Consider the following 20964-nt stretch of genomic DNA (forward strand, 5'->3'; position numbering starts at 1 on the left):
AGGTAAAGGAAGGACTACACACACTACAGGGGAACAGCACAACTGGACTAAACCAAAGCTAAGAAGTTTCCTAAATACAATCAAAGACTTCAAGGGACAGAGCAGCAGGGCCAGGGGTCTGGGGACCATGCTTTCAGGGGACATCTAGGTCAACTGGCATAACAAATTTTATTAAGAAAATGTTCTGCATCCTACTTTGGTGAGTGCATCTGGTGTCTTAAAAGCTAGTAAGTGGCCATCTAAGATGCATCAATTTGTCCCAACCCACCTGAAATAAAGGAAAATGAAGAACACCAAAGTCACAAGGAAAGTATTAGCCCAAGGGACAGAAAGGGTCACATAAACCGGAGAATGCATCAGCCTGAGACCAGAAGAACTAGATGGTGTCCAGCTACCACCAATGACTGCCCTGACTGGGAACACAACAGAGAGTCCCTGATGGAGCATGAGAAAAGTGGGGTGCAGAACTCAAACTCTAGTAAAAAGACCAGACTTAATGGTCTGGCTGAGACTAGAGGAACCCCAGAAATCATGGCCCCCGGACTCTCTGTCAACCTAGAACTGAAACCATTCCCAAGGCCAACTCTTCAGACAGGGATTGGACTGGACTATGAGACATAAAATGACACTGATGAAGATAGTGCTTCTTAACTCAAGTAGATACATAAGACTAAATGGGCAGCTCCTGTCCAGAGGTGAGATGAGAAGGCAGAGAGGGTCAGGAGTTGGTAGAATGGATGCGGAAAGTCGAGGGTGGAAAGGAAGAGTGTTCTGTCACAGTATAGGGAGAGCAATTAGGGTCACATTACAATGGAAGTATAAATTTTTGTATGAGAGACTAACTTGAATTGTAAACATTCACCTAAAATACAACAACAAAAAATAAAAAAAAAGGAAACGAAATATGTCCTCCCAAGTACTTACATATAAATGTTTAGAGAAGCTTTATTCATACTAGCTAAAAGAGGAAAAAAGTCTAAATCCTATTAACATGAAAATAGATACAATGAAATACTACTCAGCAATATAAAAGAACAAACTATAACACATACAGGAAGGATGAATCCCAAAAATATTCTTCTGAGCAAGAAGTCATACACAGAAAGTACATACCATATGATTCCATTTACAAGAAATTGTAGAACAGGCAAATCTAATCAACAGTGACAGAAATCAGATAAGGATGCCTGAAAAGAAATATGAGAGAATGTTTGGAGGTTATAGAAACATCCCATGCGTTTTGATTAAGCTGCCGGTTACACATGGGTGACTATATTTGTCAAAACTCAAGAAATTGTATACAAAAATGGATGTATGTCCTTGCATACAAATTATACCTCAGTGAAGTTGACTTTTAAAGAAATAAAAATAAATAAGCAGATCATTTATCACTTCCAGAGACCACCCAATTAACCAGTGAAACAATTTTAACATTGACTGAATAAAGTATGGCTGGAAATCACTGGCAGATCAGAAAAAAAGTATAGTCCAGATTCTTAGAAAAATTGTGATAGTTCATGTAAATAAGTAAGTCCCTTTGACTGAAGATAGTCAGTTTTCATTAGGGTACTAATGCAATGATAAATAACGATGCTTAAGAATAATAGGAATAGCAGCTAATATTTAGTGAGTTTTTAGGAGGAGAAGCACTTGCTTATAGGATACAGTAAAGACTAAATGAAATAATTATACAAAGTACATAAAGCATATGTTTGCCCAAATACTTATACACAAGTACTTAGAATAATCCTTAGCATAAAATAAATGTTCAAAAAATTTAGTCATTACTACTCTGCTACTATTATTACTTTCTTATTTAACCTGCACAATAATTTTATTAGACAGGTTGTTGTATCTCTACTTTGCAGATGGAGAATTGAGAGCCAGAATTTTGAGTAACTTTGCAAAGTTTCACAGGTAATAAATTATAGAACTTGTGCCAAAACTTACTCTGACTCCCAAAACAAAATCTATAATACTATGCATGTTCTCTCCCTTTTTTTTTTTTTTTTCCAATCCATATGAACTTCAGGACATGCAGAAACAAACAAAAAAAAAAGCAATTCTTGACTAGAATAAACGATGGCAAAACATTTTCTTACCTCAAAAAATCTTGTCATTTTTAGCAAAGGTTTGATTTAGCACTGAGTTCCCTATAAATATTTATAAACACAAAAATACTGCCATACATTTGCGTAAAGTAACATATGTTTCTAATGGATAACACTTACTAGTGCTTACTATATGCCTTGTATGGGTCTAAGAATTTTATGTGTATTAATTCATTTAAAACCAAAAGTAAGCCTATGAAGTAGGTACCCTTCTCATATCATTTTTAGAGATGAGAAAACTTGAGGTAGAGAGAGGCAATTTGCCTAAATTTACACAGCTTACTAAGACTCCTGTATTAGCTTCCTAGGGTTGCCAAAGCAAATTATCACAAACTTAATGCCTTAAAACAATAGAAACTAAATCTCTCACAGTTCTGGAGCCCAGAAGTCCGAAATCATGGTGTCTGCACGTCCATGCTCCCTCCAAAGGTTCTAGGTACAAATCTTTCCTTACCTCTTCAAGCTTCTGTTGGCTCCAGGTGTTCCTTGGCTCCCCGCACCACGCAAGTGGATAATCTAGGATGATATCTTGAGATCCTTAATTTGCTTACATCTGTAAAAACTCTTTTTCCAAATTAGCTCACATTCACAGGCTCCTAGTGGGCCTATCTTTTGGGAAGCCACTATTCAATCCACTACAGCTCCCACACAGGATTTGAACTCAGGCCGTCTGGCTCCTGAGTGCATGCTTGTAACCATCCACGGTGTACACCTGCTTCAATTATATAGCTCAATGTTTTTCAAACTTCTGCAAACATAAGAATCACCTGGAAAAGTTGTTAAAACCCAAATGCTGGCCCCACCGCCAGAGATTCAGATTCAGTAGTCAGAAGATTTGTAGTTCTAAAAAGCTCTCAGGTGATGCTGATTCTGCTGGTCCTCAGACCATGAACCAGTATAGACCACATTTTGAGGGTAGTTTCTAAAATCTTCCTGCTAAAGATGTTTAAAACAGGAGACATTTTATTAGCCTAGAAGAGTTAGATATAATCTCACTTCAGAACAGTAAAAAGGCATAAACCCTTTCAAACCCATGATCCCATTTCCTAAATCAATGTGGTTTAGTGCCTACAAACAACCAAAACACGATTTAGGTAATAGTTTTAAAAGCAATTTTGCCTGTCAAAATTCAAAGGAAAAGAGTGCGTACTAGAAAGATTTTTCTTATGACCACTCTACCAGAAAAATAAAGGTAACAACACAGTAAACATCTAAACTCCTAAAATCTGTTGAGTTTAAAGGCTAAACTGTTTGCCATTATGTTGCCAGTACAAACTCAAGAATTAATATATCAGTCAAGATTGAGTTCATCTCTAGCAACAAGATGGGCATTGTATATTAGGAGCTATACATACACACATTTTTGTTTCTAAGAGAGGATGTTAATTTGGGGAAAACATGCAAATCTTAGCTCCAAGGATAGAGTGGGGGAGATTGCTTTGAACAAAGCCTGAGCATTACATTAGTCAGGTTCTTGGAGGCCCAGGCTATCTGCAGAAAGACTGCTGCTTGAATTTAAGCACCAATTAAAGATGTCACAGGCTTTAGTCACTTTCCCTCACAGAACATTCTAGTTGTGTTGACAGGAAGTTAACTAACTGAATACTCCATTAAAAGAAAGAAAGAAAATCATATGCTGAGAGTCTTTAAATTAAACATAAGAAGCAAATATTGGGGAAAACAGTTTTCAAATAAAATGCCAGTATAAATTGGGTACGAGACCTCTTTACCAAGTTGCTGTTTGATGTGCCCTAAAATGACTAACTTTGTTAGCATTCTTGCAGTAAACTATTCTGGAGAAGTTTCATACCTTAAAGACTTTTTTTTAAAATTGTGGTTAAATGTACCTAAAATTAACAATTTTAAAGTGTATAATTCGGTGCCATTTTCTACATTCACAATGTTGTGCAACCATCACCTCTATTTAGTTCCAAAACATTCTCAACCCCGCAAAAGAAAACCTCATATCCATTAAACAGTTAACTCCTCATTCTCCCCTCCCCCAGCCCCTGGTAACTACTAATCTGCTTTCCGTCTCTATGGTTTTACCTATTCTGCGTATTTCATATAATAGGAATCAGACAATACATGGCCTTTTGTGTCTGGCTTCTTTCACTCAGCATAAATTTTTTTAGGCTTATCCACATGGTAGCATAAATCAACATTTCATTCATCTTTATAGCTTTATATTCCACTGTATGGATTTATTGCATTTTGTTTAACCTCTCATTAGTTGGTACACATTTGGGTTGTTTCCACTGTTAGCAGTTATGAATAGTGCTGCTATGAATATTCATGTACAAGAACTTGTTTGAATACCTGTTTTAAATTCTTTTTGATATATACATATAGGAGTGGAATTGCTGGGTCATATGATAATTCTATGTTTAACTTTTTGAGGAACTACAAAACTGCTTTCCTGAAGAATTTTATGGTATCCTTTGCCTTCTTTCTATGCACATACTGATTTCTCAGAAGGTAAAAAGTTTGTTCTTTATTATTACTATGTCCATGTTGGAAAGGAACTCATATTTTCCATAGTTTCAGGAGACTCATGTTTTCCATAATTGCAGGTACAGTGAAAGACAATATTTCTTGATACCTCTGCTTGTTAAAAACCAAACAAAAAAGAAGGAGGTGTTGGGGGAAGAGAGTTCAAGCCTTAATTCATGTCAGTTTACATTTCCAATATGTATTATTAATGTTTCCTGTTAACTCTTAAATCTAAGGAATGGGCTATTGCTTTGGTTAATGTTGTAGTCATCTAGTGCTGCCATAACAGAAATACCACAAGTGGATGGTTTTAACAAAGAGAAGTTTACTTCCTCACAGTCAAAGTAGGCTAAAAGTCCAAATTCAGTGCGTCAGCTCCAGGGGAAGTCTTTCTCTTAGTTATCTAGTGTTGCCATAACAGAAATATCACGAATGGATGGTTTTAACGAAGAGAAGTTTATTTCCTCACAGTAAAGTAGGCTAAAAGTCCAAATTCAGGGCATCATCTCCAGGGGAAGGCTTTTTCCTCTCTGTCAGCCTTCTCTTCGGTGTTCCCCCGGACTAGCAGCTTCTCGGCGCAGGGACCCCAGGTCCAAAGGACGTGCTCTGCTCCGGGCACTGCTTTCTTAATGGTATGAGTTCTCCCTATCTCTCTGCTCACTTCTGTCTTTTATATCTCAAGAGATTGTCTCAGGACACAATCCAGTCTTGTAGATCCAGTCCTGCCTTACTAACACAACTGCCATCCATCCTCCTTCATTAACATCATAGAGGCAGGTTTACAACATACAGGAAAATCACACAGTACCAGAAATCATGGCCTAGCCAAATTGATAAACACATTTTTGGGGGGATATAATGCAAACCATGACAGTTAGGAACCAAAATGTAGGCATATACAAAATGCTCACAAATTATAATAACTAATGTTGATTAATATAAGTGCATGCTTTTTAAGAAGCCTATGAAAAAGTTACTGCTAATGGTCAAAGCTGCTTAATGGAGCTGTATTACCTAGAGCTTCTCAGTCAAGTGTCTTTTTTCACTTGGCTGCTTAGAAAATTCAGAATGTACTCAAATGCTTCCTTTTACAGTCCAATGCCAAGCCCAGGAGATGCTGTACTTCTACTAAAGAAAATGTGTTTTGCTTCAACCCCCATTACCGAGCATGTAAGCACTATCAGGAGAGAAGACAATGCCTATTTAGAAATTACTTGTGCTTACTACCATGTTTTAACTGTCTTCAAGCTGCTCTGACGGAACTTTCATTTTAAAATAAATAGAATGATCTAGCTTCACATATGGGACTCCACTAAATATTTGGTTTGAGGATCCCTAGGATATTCAGGACAACTACTTATGGGGAGCCTATAAGCAGAACATTTTGCCCAAGGTAGAAAAGGCTGTAAGGTAGATTTTGAGGGCTTCCCTGCTTCCTTGTAGCTATTTTAGATCATAGCAAAAAATAAATTAATAAATAAAATAACCACACTCATATAGCTAATAAGCTTCAAAAATATTTAAATGCTTATTTCTTGTGGTGTGATAGAAAAGAGAATAATAGGATGCCTCCACTGAATTGAACTAAGGCCCCTGAACTATGCTGGCAAGGAGGGAAGGTTTTTCTGAGGAAGTGACTTTAAATCTGAGGCTTCTGGATTTATGAGTCAGCTAAGGGAGGGAGTAAGCAAAAGGGAAGACAGTGATCCAGCCAGAGAGAACATAAGGATCAAAGGCGCTGAGGAAAGATGCAATAGAAAGAGCTTGAGAAACAGAAGGAAGATCACTGCGACTAGGGTGGAGAGAGCACGGATAAAGAAAAGCATGGCAGGAGGCTGGTGAGGTAGATAGGGGCTGGATAAAACAGAGCTTTGTCAGTCATTTTATAGATTATAGACTGTACTCTAAGAGAGGAAGGTATCACTGAGGTTTTTAACCAGGGAAATGCTATTGCTGTGTTCTTTAAGAAAGCCTCCTTCCATGCTGTGTGGAGATTGGATTGGAGGGATAAGAACAGAAGAAGAGTATCCATGCAGTAGGCTTTTCCTTGGTCCAGGAAGAAGATGATGGCACTATGCACCAATGTAGTGGGAGTGGATATAGATAGAAATGTTTAGAATAAGGAAGAAAGAGATATCAAAGATGATCTCCAGATTGATGGCATAGGAAACTTGGTGAGATAGAGAAGCAATAAACTGGAGTAAGAGTGGGGTTTATGCATTTATTCAATAAATATTGTTAGACTGTTTGCTACATGCCAAGCTCCATTTGCAGTTATGGAGATAGAGTATTGACAAAGACAAGATGCTTATCCTCAAAGATCTTACCTTGTTACCTTGTGGTGGAGGCCAGTGTTTGTCATAGAGAAACTGGAGGTAGAGGCAGAATTGGACTGAAAACAGACTCTATATCCGGAATAGTAATAATGTCTGAGTTGCTGAGTCCTTGCTATGTCCCAGGTACTGTTATAAGTGATATTGTTGTTATTGTTGTTAGGTGTTATCTATTGGCTGTCACTCATAGCAACCCCATATATAACAGAAAAAAAATTGCCAATTCCTGTGCCGTCCTCACAATAATAGATTTGTTTGAGACCATTGTTGCAGCCATTGTGTCATTTCATCTTACTGAGGGTCTTCCACTTTTTAACTGACCCTTTACTTTACCAAGCATGATGTCTTTATCCAGGGATTGATCCCTCCTGATAATATGTCCAAAATAAGACAGACTAAGTCTCACCATCCTCACTTCTAAGGAGCATTCTGGTCGTACTTCTGGCTGTCCATGGTATATTCAATATTCTTCACCAACACCATAATTCAAAGGCATCAATTCTTCAGTCTTCCTTTTTGATTGTCCAGCTTTTGCATGCATATGAGGCAATTGAAAATACCAAGGCTTGGGTCAGGTGCACCTTAGTCCTCAAAGTGCCTTTTTAAGATGCTAAAGAAGTCTTTGGAAAGCAGATTTATAAGTGACATATTACATATACATATTTTACAGATGAGAAAAATAAGGCACAAAAAAAATTTAAGGAGAATGTCTAAGTTCACATAGTAAATTCAGAACAGGAAATTAGGCAGACTGGCTCCTGAGTTCATGCTTTAAAACACTACTGTATGCTACAGAAAAGAATGTACCATTGCACAAATATCTATTGAGTCATTACAAGTGGCAAACACCAATCTCTGCTCTCAAGGTCTAGATCAAGTAGGAAAGATTGATAAATGTTACAACGACACAAAGTAAGGAGACACATGTGCATAGTTTCTGCTAATGGAGAGGAGTTTCATCATATACATATTTCGCTTTTGCCAATTCAAATATATATGATTGATATTAAAAGAGAGACAGAGGGGGGAGAAAAAACAGATTCAACAGTGAGGAAGTTTTTATCTGCTCTTGTAATCAATGGCGTTCATGCCTGGAATCAGTATAAACTGGAAAAGTTACCTCTGCTGTGTAAGCTCAATCAATCTCTGTTCCCATTTGCCTCCCCAAAATGTGCAAGTCTCCCAGAGGTAAGTGTGAATCTTGTGATTAAGGCCCATGGTCTCCCAAACTAAGATAACTACTTTATTGGGTGCGTATCTGGAGGAAGAACAGCTACCTACATCACCTCCATACTAAGAAACAATATGCATACCACCAACAAATGTGACATTTTCCTAAAGGATATTGTGCTAGATTGCATTGCCAGTCTTATCACTGTGGCAATTTTAATTTTGTTCCCTATTATTCTCTATATTCCCTGAAGCAGATCATACATCTCCACCCATTGTAAGTGACTCACAGTGACTTTTCCAGTGGAAGAAGTATACTTCCCACCCCCATCAGCTTCAGGCTTGGTCATGTAACTTGCTTTGGCCGATGGAGTATGAGCAGACTAACAACTTAGCAGAAGCTTTAAGAGCCATCAAATTTTATCCTCCTCCCCATTGCTCATTTACCCTCTGTCATGAGAATGGTACATGCCAAAGAGGGGCTGCTCCTTCAGTCTAGATCTCAAAATGAAAAAAAAAAAAAAAAAAAGACAGTGTGGAGACAACCTACAGGTGAATCTCAACAACTTGTAATGTGAAAGAGAGACAGACCACTGTGTTTTCAGCTGCTGAAATTTTGGGGCTGTTTATTACTGCCAGACAACATAGTTGAAGTTGACTGATGCAGAAAATCAAGACAAATTTTGGCTAAATTTCACTTTAAATTCTGCCTTTAGAACTGAACACCATATAAGACACAACTCCAGGTGCAGAGAGGGAGTTTCTACCGCCTCTCTTTAGAAGTATGGTCAAATCTCATAACTGAGGCAATGAACAGACACCCTGCAGGCAGGGCACATTCAGTCCAAATGAAAACCATTGTTTCTGGTCCACCAAAAACAGCTGAAAATTTTAACATGGGCAGGCTCTAGACTCGCAATCTGACCATCAACCCCAGTAATTTTTACTGCCTTCCCCTGTCCTCCACTTCATCCCTATTCATAGGATTAACAGCTTTCCAAGTTTCATTGTGAAAGCTTTTCTAAACAAAGGGAATTTCAGCAATAACAAATACTTACATACACACACACACACTTTTCTTGTCCTCTTGTTTTCCCTGTCTTGGTCTCATGATGAACATCCCATCTCTACTGTCACAGACAAACTGTTGGCTTGCCCCATTTAGTTACACTGGAAATCTGATTTATGCTTTAGATTTTTCTAGGTGTAATTAATTTTCTTCATGAAGTACATGCTAATTCACTATATATGCCTTCATAAATTCAAAAACTGCTCCCTGTTTATACAAGAACTGCTGGGTTTTAGCCTTAACATCAACTAACTTCAGTCTCTGTCAGTAATTCAAATTCACAGACAAACACAGACACACATATGAGTAAGCCCACAGGTCATCTCTTACTCAATATTTCTAAACTTTCTCTTCTGTATTTGATACCTGGCTATCAACCCGAATGATCTACACAGTAGAAAGTGATGAAGCATTGCCATCGTAGACCTGGAGAGCAGGCAGAAGAACTCAGACCTGGGTGTAGGTAAAGGATGGTGGCACTAGTGTCAGCATTTCTTTCAGATCTGAGGACCCTGGTCCACATCAACTCAGCATGAGTAGCCTGAGATATGAGACAAGGATGACAGAGGGAAGAGACCCTGGGGTTTTCTCCTTGTGACATGTAACTTAGTGTAATGAGCAGGCTAGTAAAACAAAAAACAGGTACCTTCATGGGACTTGAACACCAACCATCTTCTTAGCACTTCATTTTTCAAGTGCACATAAAGTCACATAAAATAACAGTCTTTTTGGTTCCCCCAAAGAAGAAGGGCATGGTGGCTAGTAGTACTAATACTTGAAAAATAAACAAGATCTAGGAAAATAAACCCAAGTATCATTTTGACTTAAGATCTGACAAGCACCAACCCAGATTGCTGGGCATCGACTGGAGAAAAGGCCTCTTCCCCTTAGCATTCTTCTCAGTCTTCGTATGCCAAGCTTATTCACAAACTATGTTTTCTCTTTAAATTTAAATACCCTTTTCCTCCTACCCATAGGATAGAATGCCAAATGCTATTTTCTGATCAGCTATTGATTTTGTGCCATCTGTCACCTATGAGGCATGATTTCAAGCAAAGTAATGGTGTGCCATCTCTCAGCTTAAATTGTTCTAGGCAACCAGTTTTTCCACAGTGCTAGACCCAAAACTGTTTATTCTCTGTCTGCCACCATTTGTTTATGATTTTTCATTATTTATAATTTACATGTAAATTGATTTGCAAGATATAATAGAAATTTGCATTTGAATTGATAGGCCTAACAGAAGGTTTTTAAACTATTATTTTCTTCAATCAAGAGGTTCTAATTGACATGCCAATCACCCAGGGAAGTTTTCCAATAAAACATCATTTTCGACAAGTTTTCTCTGCTTACTTCTGGTAATCCTAACCCTTACACTTTTCTCTCTTCTAGGGAATAAAATATCAACGAGGAAAATCTACACCATTCTCTAATTTGAACTTCACAACTTATTAAAAATTGTGCAGTGCCAAAGGATATTCTTATTCATAGTTAAAATATTGATATATTACCATAAGAAACATAATTACATTCATTTTAAGAACATGTAGCAATGAAGGAACTTAACATTTGCTATTATTTCACGATACAATTTCTACTTTTCTAACTCTTTTACCTTTCCTCTCTCTGCTCATCTAACTATCTATTTTACATATAATCTCTTTTAATTAAACTTCCTTTGTTTTCAAGGAAATGAAATGCATTTAAGCTGAATCAAGAAAGAACAGGTGGGATTATTATTATAATAATAAACCTTGGTATTTCTTGGACACTTAGAAACCAAAGTACCATTGTATCAAACTGGGACCATGACAGCAAAGTCAAAGATTAAGACTACTGTCTCTTTCTCTCAGGTTATAGAGTTGACCACATATATGTAGTTAGTAACCTCTCCATACCAGGCCAAGAGCTCAGGCTGCTAACCAAAAGATGAGCAGTTCAAATCTACCAGCCGCTCCTTGGAAAACCTATGGGACAGTTCTACTCTGTCCTGTAGGGTCGCTATGATTTTTGTGTTTTTTTGGTTTTGGTATGTGCCACGCACTGTCTAAGCAGCAGAAAATAAATGAGAAATTGTCTCTACCCTCTTGGCACTTACAGTTTAGTGAGGAGCACAGATATTATAGCAATTATGTAAATATTTATTTAAAAATAATAAAATTGTACAAAGTAAGTGTATTAGATTCAGAGACCAGCTAAGCTGGAGAGAATAAGAAAGGCTTCTTAGAAGAAGTGACATTTAGGTTGAAATCGTAAGAATAAACAGAAGGTAACCAGGCAAATGGTGCAATGAACATTCAATTAGTACAACCATGTATTGTCTAAATCCCTTCTTTTGGCATCTGCTTCATTCTTCTGCCTATACAGCTTCTTTTACCTGTTTGTAAGTTTTCCTACAGACCCAGAATATAGATGACTTCAAGTATGGAGATTATATCACTACTCCTCCGAAGACAGACTATGGCTTTTATCATTAAAATGAAGAACCTGATTGACTTAACCTGGCCTGCGAAAAGGTTTGGCTTATATTAGGTGCTGCTATTGGACCAATCAGCTTGGTGGAGAGTTGAGGGGGTGGAGAAGGGAGCGTCTTGTAGTAAATGGCTGTGGTTGCGGTCAAGAAGGACAGGCAAGAAGGAAAAGTGGATTGTAGCAGACAAACGGACTGACAGGTCTAGGATATGGATATTCATGTGCACACACACATACGCAGTGCTTCACAGGCAGTGTTCTATGGTGTTTCTCATAGATGGCGAAGAGTTGTGCACACCCTCACCCAGCTCCCGCTGTGATTACTGGACAGCATGTGCCTGGAGCTGAGGAAGGACAAGAGGCACCAGCAGACTGAGGCCATAAAAATAAACTGCCTCTCATGGGACAGGTATTCTTGACCTTGGCTTGACTATGGCCTCTAAGCCCCTATGAATTACTATTACTGCTATGAAGAAATTATACTGAATGCTTCATAATTTGAATATTCACAATCAAATTACTCTGTTGACATTAATTTAGTAGTAAATTATTGGGTTCTGGAGTCAGACAGACCCCAGTTTGAACTCAAACACTAGCTGTGGGACCTTGTAAAAGTTACCTAACATTTTTAAGCTGCAAGTGTCTTCATTTATCAAATTGAGATGATAACAACATTTGTGTATCAGTTAAGAATTCCGTGTAATAACGTGTAACAAATTATCCAAAATAACAGTGGCTCAAATATATATGATTTACTTTCTTTCATAAAAGAAGTACAGATCTAGGCAGTCCAGAGCGGGTATGGTGGCATCAGGAAGTCATCCAAGACCTAGGCTCCATCTCAGTTTCTGCTCCACCACGCTCAGCACTGGCTTCTATTCCCAAACTGTCATGGTCCAAGAGGGGTGCTGAATCATTAAGCATCATATCTGCATTCTAGGAAATATAAAGGGCAAAGTGGAAATGGAGGAAGGAATCAAAAGGAAGTACCTCCCAAAAGAGTAAATTCCACACAACCATTCTGTGTAAATCTCATTGGCCAATACTCAGTCACATGGCTGCATGAAGCTACAAGGTAGGCTTGGAAATGAAGTCTTTTAGCTGGCACTCAGTCACTACAATTGAAATTTGGGTGCTAAGTAGGAAGGGATAGATTGATAGGCAAGTAGCATATTTGCTACAATGTTTCTCACAGGATTACTGTGAAGATTAAATGAGTGAATGCATGTTAAACTCTTATTACAGTGCCTGATCCATGTCAGCACTCAGAGGGTACCATTATTATTGCTAGCCTATTGCTAGCCAATTGCCAGGAACATAAGTTTCTATTATTTAAAGCTCATTACATATACACAATCAGATTTAAAGGGAAATTCCATTTGGAGGTGATTAAATTTTAAAGGAGATGAATCCAAAATGCCATAGAAAAAATATGGATGAAAAACAGTTTAAGCCAGTACATAAAAGTCTATGGTTTGGAGAGTTTATCATCCAAGAGATCCAAAGCATGGAGACTGCAGGAAACCACATGCGTAGGGATGGAAGATAGTTTCCTTGAATTCTAGAATAACTCTCAATGAATAACTTAAGACAAGATGATAATAGAATGTGGGCATATCCTCAATACTTCACAGATTTTTAACATAGTTCAGCAGGAGTGCTTATGTGGGCGGAGAATGAGAGGGGAGAAGCAATGTTCCTGTTCTTCCTTAGATGCTTTTAGTTTTTGCTCTCTCACTTTCCTTTTTCTATATTCACCAGCCGTTTGTTTTTTCTCTTTTCCTCTAAGTCTTTACTTTTCTATTCTCTTTCTCTTTCCCTTTTCATTTTTCTCTTGGACTGTTCTGCCATGCTACTTGCTATGTTTTTGGGATTCGATCCAAATCATAATCAATGTTTTTATTACTTTTTAGAATGTAGATCATTCTGAAACATTGCTTTCAGGCAAGAGAGAGTGCCAGGTTCTCTTAGTGCTAATCTGGCTCTCACTAAACTGAAAGGAAATACCTGCTGTCATATGGTAGGAGACTGAGTTTCCGCATCTCAGAAACTTAGGTGTATGCCACCTTAGGCAAGTGAATTTGTGGTTCTCAGCCTCAGTTTCTTTTTCTCTAAAACTAGTTTAATAATAGCATATGTTACATACCCAAAAACCAAAACCCATTGCCATGGAGTCAATTCTGACTCATAGAGACTGCATAGGACAGAGTAGAACTGCCCCCCGTAGGGTTTCCAAGGCTGTCGATCTTTATGAAAGCAAACTGCCACACCTTTCTTCTGTGGACTTTTCCATCAGGAGCTGAGCACTTAACTACTGCACCACCAGGGCTCCTATATATTACATAAGGATTTTTTAAAGATTAGATCTGGTAGTTTATATAAACTTCATGGTACAGTAAGAAACAGAGCAAATGTTAGCTCTGATACTAATGATGATGGTAATGAAATTAGATACAAAAATTTCCCAGTCAAGCTGTGACATCTACAAAATAGTTGTTAAATAAATAACAATATTTTATTGTTTAATAACAATCATTTTATGATGATCTTTGGTCAATGAGAACTTTTCACATGGAACACAACAAACAAACAAAATATACTATGTTTGATTCAAATATTGTGTATATTCCATTCCCTGATAGGACACTGCAAATTGCACAGTCTTGTCTTTTTCTAGTCCAACAGCCAATACTGTTACGTATGTTACATGTGATGAAGTATCTTGATTTATTTTCTGCCTTCCGTCATTTGGTCTAACTCAGAAATATGTTATTGCTCTGGTTAATTTTTTTTTTTTTTTAATGTAGCTTGAAGTTATTTCCTCATCATCCATCATTCTCCAGATAGAATAGTCCAGACTTTATCAGGTAATCTATACAATATTAGACCCCACTGATAACACTTTAGTCTAATTAGTGTGGATATGGTTACTTTTTGCCTGACCATCTGAGATAAATGTTCCCACTCATTCACTGCTTTCCAAGGCACATATGGTGTTTTTCTAATAGTTCTTTTCCCAAGACACTGACATATCTTGACAGACTTTCCCTACCTCTATCAAAAGCAGTTTGTTAAACTGTTTGGCTGATGGATCTTAGGCAAGTGAATTCATTCTTCTCAGCCTCAGTTTCGTTTCCTCTGTAACTAATATAATAATAGCATATATCACATAAGGATTTTTTTAAAGGATTAAATCTGATGAAAGAGATGGATATAATCCTTGAAAAAAAATGTACACGTATGTATTCATATAAAAATTTTGCACACAAGTTCAGGATATTCACAGCCCTCCTGGTATCTATCATTGAATTACTCAGATTCTGCACAGAAGAAATTTTTATTTTGTCAGCTAATTTTAACATATAGCATAAAAGCCTTACTAAATTTTAAAACATATTAAATAAAAAAAAAAATAAAACACGCGAACGTATGAACAAAATGTGGTTTTGCCATAACTTTCAACTCAAATTGACAGTTTGGTTCAACCAACAAGTATTTTTTATCCTCACTTCCACTTCTGATATCACCTTTTACGTTACGTGATACTTGCTTACACGCCTCAACACCTCAATCGTCACAAATGATTTACAGATAAATGCTGTGATTATCTTTATCTTCTAGACCTAAAACAGAAAAAAGATGTAAAGTAACTTTCCAAGATTCATACAGTGAATGTTTGTCTCATTCTCAACTCTCATAAAGCAAATGTATTTTTCAATTTCCAATCAAATTCATGTATTATTCTGCCTATAAAAAAGTTCATATAATAGCCTTAAAGCATTTATCAAACTGTGGATAAATCTTCTCTGGTAGATTGTGAATTCTAAACGGGCAAGGATAAAAATAGTTAATTGCTGCTATCATATTTGCGAGTTAATATTTGTTCCACTTCGGGTCTGTCAGTTTGTCCTACTGTGGGGGCTTGAGTGTTGCTGTGATGCTGGAAGCTATGCCACCAGTATTCAGATACCAGCAGGGTCACCCGTGGTGGACTGGTTTCAGCTGAGCTTCCAGACTAAGACAGACTAGGAAGAAGGACCTGGCAGTCTACTTCTGAAAAGAATTAGCCAGTGAAAACCTTACGAATAGCAGCGGAACACTGCCTGATATAGTGCGGGAAGATGAGCCCCCCAGGTTGGAAGGCACTCAAAAGACGACTGGGAAAGAGCTCCCTCCTCAAAGTAAAGTTGACCTTAATAATGTGGATAGAGTCAAGCTTTTGGGACCTTCACCTGCTCATGTGGCATGACTCAAAATGAGAAGAAACAGCTGCAAACATCCATTAATAATCAGAACGCAGAATGTACGAAGTATGAATCTAGGAAAATTGGAAATCATCAAAAATGAAATGGAATGCATAAACGTCAATATCCTAGGCATTAGTGAGCTGAAATGGACTAATACCGGCCATTTTGAATCGGACAATCTTGTGATCTACTATGCCAGGAATGACACCTAGAAGAGGAATGGCTTTGCATTCATTGTCAAAAAGAAAATTTCAAGGTCTGTCCTGAAGTACAAAGCTGTCAGTGATAGGATAATATCCATACACCTTCAAGGAAGATCAGTTAATACTACCATTATTCAAATTTATGTACCAACCACTAAGGCCAAAGATGAAGAAATTGAGGATTTTTACCAGATTCTGCACTCTGAAATTGATTGAACATGCAATCAGGATGCATTGATAATTACTAGTGATTGAAATGCAAAAGCTGGAAACAAAGAAGAAGGATTGGTAGTTGGAAAGTATGTCCTTGGTGATAGAAACTATGCTGAAGGTCGCATGTTAGAATTTTGCAAGACCAATGATTTCCTCATTGCAAATACCTTTTTTTCACCAACATAAGCAGAGACTATACCCATGGACCTTGCCAGATGGAATACACAGGAATCAAATTGACTACATCTGTGGAAAGAGACAATGGAAAAGCTCAATATCATCAGTTAGAACAAGGCCAGGGGCCGACTGCAGAACAGACCATCAATTGCTCCTATGAAAGTTCAAGTTGAAACTGATGAAAATTAGAACAAGACCAAGAGAGCCAAAGTACGACCTTGAGTATATCCCACCTGAATTTAGAGATCATCTCAAGAGTAGATTTGAAGCGTTGAACACTCATGACTGAAGACCAGATGAGCTGTGGAATGACACCAAGAATATCATACCTGATGAAAGCAAGAGGTCACTAAAAAGACAAGGAAGAAAGAAAAGACCAAAATGGATGTCAGAAGAGACTCTGAAACTTACTCTTGAATGTCGAGTAGCTAAAGCAAAGGAAGAAATGATGAAGTAAAAGAGCTGAACAGATTTCAAAGGCCAGCTGGAGAAGACAAGTAAAGTATTATAATGACATCTGCAAAGAGCTTGAGATAGACAACCAAAAGGGAAGAACATGCTCAGCATCTCTCAAGCTGTAAGAACTAAAGAAAAAAATTCAAGCCTCAAGTTGCTATAGTGAAGGATTTCTATGGGGAAAATATTAAACGATGCAGGAAGCATCAAAAGAAGATGTAAGGAATATGCAGAGTCGTTATACTAAAAACACTTGGTCAACGTTCAACCATTTCAGGAGGTAGCATATGATCAGGAACCAACGGTACTGAATGAAGAATTCCAAGCTGCACTGAAGGCATTGACAAAAAACAAGGCTCCAGGAATTGACAGAATATCAATTAACATGTTTCAACAAATGGATGCAGTGCTGGAAGTGCTCACTCATCTATGCCAAGAAATACGTGGCCAACTGGCTGGAAGAGATCCATATTTATGTCTATTCCCAAGAAAGGTGATTCAACTGAATGCAGAAATTATCGAACAATATCATTAATATCACATGCAAGTAAAATTTTGCTGAAGATCATTCAAAAGTGGCTGCAGCAGTATATCAACAGGGAACCGCTAGAAATTCAAGTTGGATTCAGAAGAGGACATAGAACCAGGGATATCATTGCTGGTGTCAGATGTATCCTTGCTGAAAGCAGAGAATACCAGAAAGGTGTTTACCTGTGTTTTATTGACTATGCAAAGGCATTCGACTGTGTGGATCAGAAGAAATTGTGTATAATATTTCAAAGAATGGGAATTCCAGAACACTGAATTGTGCTCATGAGGAACCTGTACATAGATCAAGAGGCAGTTGTTCAGGCAGAACGAGGGGGATACCGTGCTGTTTAAGTCAGGAAAAGTGTACATTAGGGTTGTATCCTTTCACCATACCTATTCAGTCTGTACACTGAGCAAATAATCGAGAAGCTGGACTCTATGAAGAAGAGTGGGGCATCAAGATTGGAGGAAGCTGCATTAACAACCTGCATTATGCAGATGACATAACCTTGCTTGCTGAAAGTAAAGAGGACTTGAAGAACTTACTGATGAAGATCAAAGACCATAGCCTTCAGTATGGATTACACCTCAACATAAAGAAAACAAAAATCCTCACAACTGGACCAATAAGCAACATCACAATAAACAGAGAAAAGATTGAAGTTGACAAGGATTTCATTTTACTTGGATCCACAATCAGCACCCATGGAAGCAGCAGTCAAAAAATCAAAAGATGCATTTCATTGGACAAATCTGCTGCAGAAGATCTCTTTAAAGTGTTGAAAATCAAAGATGTCACCTAGAAGACTAAGGTGTGCCTGACCCAAGCCATGGTATTTTCAATCGCCTCGTATGCATGCAAAAGCTGGATGATGAATAAGGAAGAACAAAGAAGAATTGATGCCTTTGAATAGTGGTGTTGGCTAAGAATGTTGAATATCACATGGACCGCCAGAAGAATGAACAAATCTGTCTTGGAAAAAGTACAACCAGAATGCTCCTTAGAAGCAAGGATGACAAGATTACATCTCACATACTTTGGATATGTTATCAGAAGAGACCAGACCCTGGTGAAGGACATCATGCTTGGTGTCATGAATTGAATTGTGTCCCCCAAAAACATCTGTCAACTTGGCTGGGTCATGATTCCCAGTATTGTATAATTGTGTACCATTTTGTAATCTGATGTGATTTCCTTAAGACACATTAGCAGCAGTTATACTGATGAGATATATGAGATTGGTTAGTGTCTTAAGCCAATCTCTCATGAGATATAAAAGAGAGATGTGAGCAGAGACACATGGGAACCTCATACCACCAAGAAAGCCGTGCTTTTGGACCTGAAGATTCCTGTGCAGAGAAGCTCCCAGACCAAGGGAAGATTGACGACACAGACCTTCCTCTAGAGCCGATGGAGAAAGCATTCCCCTGGAGCTGACACCCTGAATTTGGACTTGTAGCCTACTGGACTGTGAGAGAATAAACTTCTCTTTGTTAAAGCCATCCACTTGTGGTATTTCTGTTAGAGCAGTACTAGATGACTAAGACACTTGGTAAAGTAGAGGATCAGCGAAAAAGAGGAAGACCCTCAATGAGATGGATTGACACAGTGGCTGCAACAATGGGCTCAAGCATAACAACCATCGTGAGGATGGCCCAGGACCTGGCAGTGTTTCGTTCTGTAGTACATAGTGTCTCTATGAGTCAGAACTGACTCGGAGGCACCTAACAACACCAACAATATTTGTTAATGTCTCCAATATTCCTTTATTTTAACTTTCCAGAAACTTAGAAAGTTTAAGGGACTCAAGAACCATCCAGTTATTAAGTGATGGTAAACCTGGGACCACAGTTCTGTTCTATCTAAATCCAAAGTCCTGGTTCTTTTCACTGTGTGTCTATCAGAGAATACATTTATATTCTCCCACCTATCTATTTATCCATCCGTTTACCTAACATTAATTGAATAATTGCTATAGCAGACATATCATGATTTTAGCTAAGGAAATATATATCTGTTTAGAGCTTATGTGCCTAATTTAACTATATTTATGTGCAAATTTAACTATATTCCCTTGGAGAAAAAAAGGAAGACAAAGGATAATTTAAATAGTTCAAGTGGCTTCTGCTCACCATTCAACTCACTGAGTAGGGTGGGCCTGAGGTGGCAGATAGATTCCACAGGTCTTAGTCCCAGCATGCCTCTGATAACAAGAGCAACAAAATGTGATTTGAATCATTAAAATATAGTATTGCAAATTTATATTCTGTGCTTACATTCCTTGTTATGTACTGTATGCAACAATATTAACATACAAATACATTCAAAATCATTATCTTCTGTGAGTTCATTTACAAAGTTTAGGGTTAATTTTGACTATATAATGATTTTTTAAGTTATGTCCAGACTTTATATTTTAACCCCAATATAAAATATAACTCTACTATGCTCACATTGTGTTTCAGGTGAAAAAAGGATATGCCAATAATAGGAAGATGGTCTACTTGGCCATTTGATGGGGATCCAGAGAGACAAACGTTGAAAGTGGGTCTCCATCTATATCTGGAGCAATGGATTCCTTGGTCCGTGAACACAAGCATCCAGGTAACTTTGCAGTATTAGAGATTCATTCCTCTGCTTATACCATAGTTTGATAACACAGATCATTGGGATCATCGGGATCATCCAAGAAATCTCTCCTTGCTTTGATCTCATCTTTCCTATATATAATTTTATAATTTAGCTTTCATATAGATTTGCTTATAAGAGATAATGCAGTTTGCTTTTTTTGTGATGACATTTCTCATTTAATGTAAATGCTTGAAATTCTGGTTTTTGTTCACTAGTATTTTATGAGTTTGAATTAAGACTCAAATTAGATATGAGTCTAAAGACATCTAATCACATCTGGGGGTCATAAATCTAACTTCTGAACCATATAAATAAAGATAAAACTCCAGATATGGTAACTTCATAGAAGTACTGTATTTGAGAAAATCCTGTGACTTTCTATGTGGCATGGAAGAGGTATGACAGAGAAAGAGTGAGTTATGACATGTTGTGAGGGAACTTGAAAGTCATGCCATTAACTTACAGGCAATAGTGAGTCTTCAATGGCTTTAAGCAGGAAAGAAACATGTCTGTTTGGTGAATTTTTTTGTTTGTTTTCATTGGTTGTTGGGGAAGAAATTGTGCATCTTCATGTCTTGGTTCTCTACTGTCTTGTAGAATCCTACATTCCCCTTTTGCTCTTTTTCCCTTTGTCACACAAATGCCTAACAGTTCTTATTGCTTCTCTTTTGCCGTGTTTTTCTCTCCAGAAGCTATGCCTTTCAGAGTGTCCATTCCAATACCTGCTTTTATATTCCTTCCCTGTGGTCCATGCTCTGTAGGACACATTTTTAGTATTTCCAAACCTAACATGGCTTGGTCTTCCTGGCAGTGGTTTTGGATTGGTTCTAGGCCAGTTCTAGCTGGCCTCTTCTCCC

This window comes from Trichechus manatus, unplaced genomic scaffold (assembly GCF_000243295.1).
Source record: "Trichechus manatus latirostris isolate Lorelei unplaced genomic scaffold, TriManLat1.0 scaffold00125, whole genome shotgun sequence".
NCBI lineage: Eukaryota > Metazoa > Chordata > Mammalia > Sirenia > Trichechidae > Trichechus > Trichechus manatus.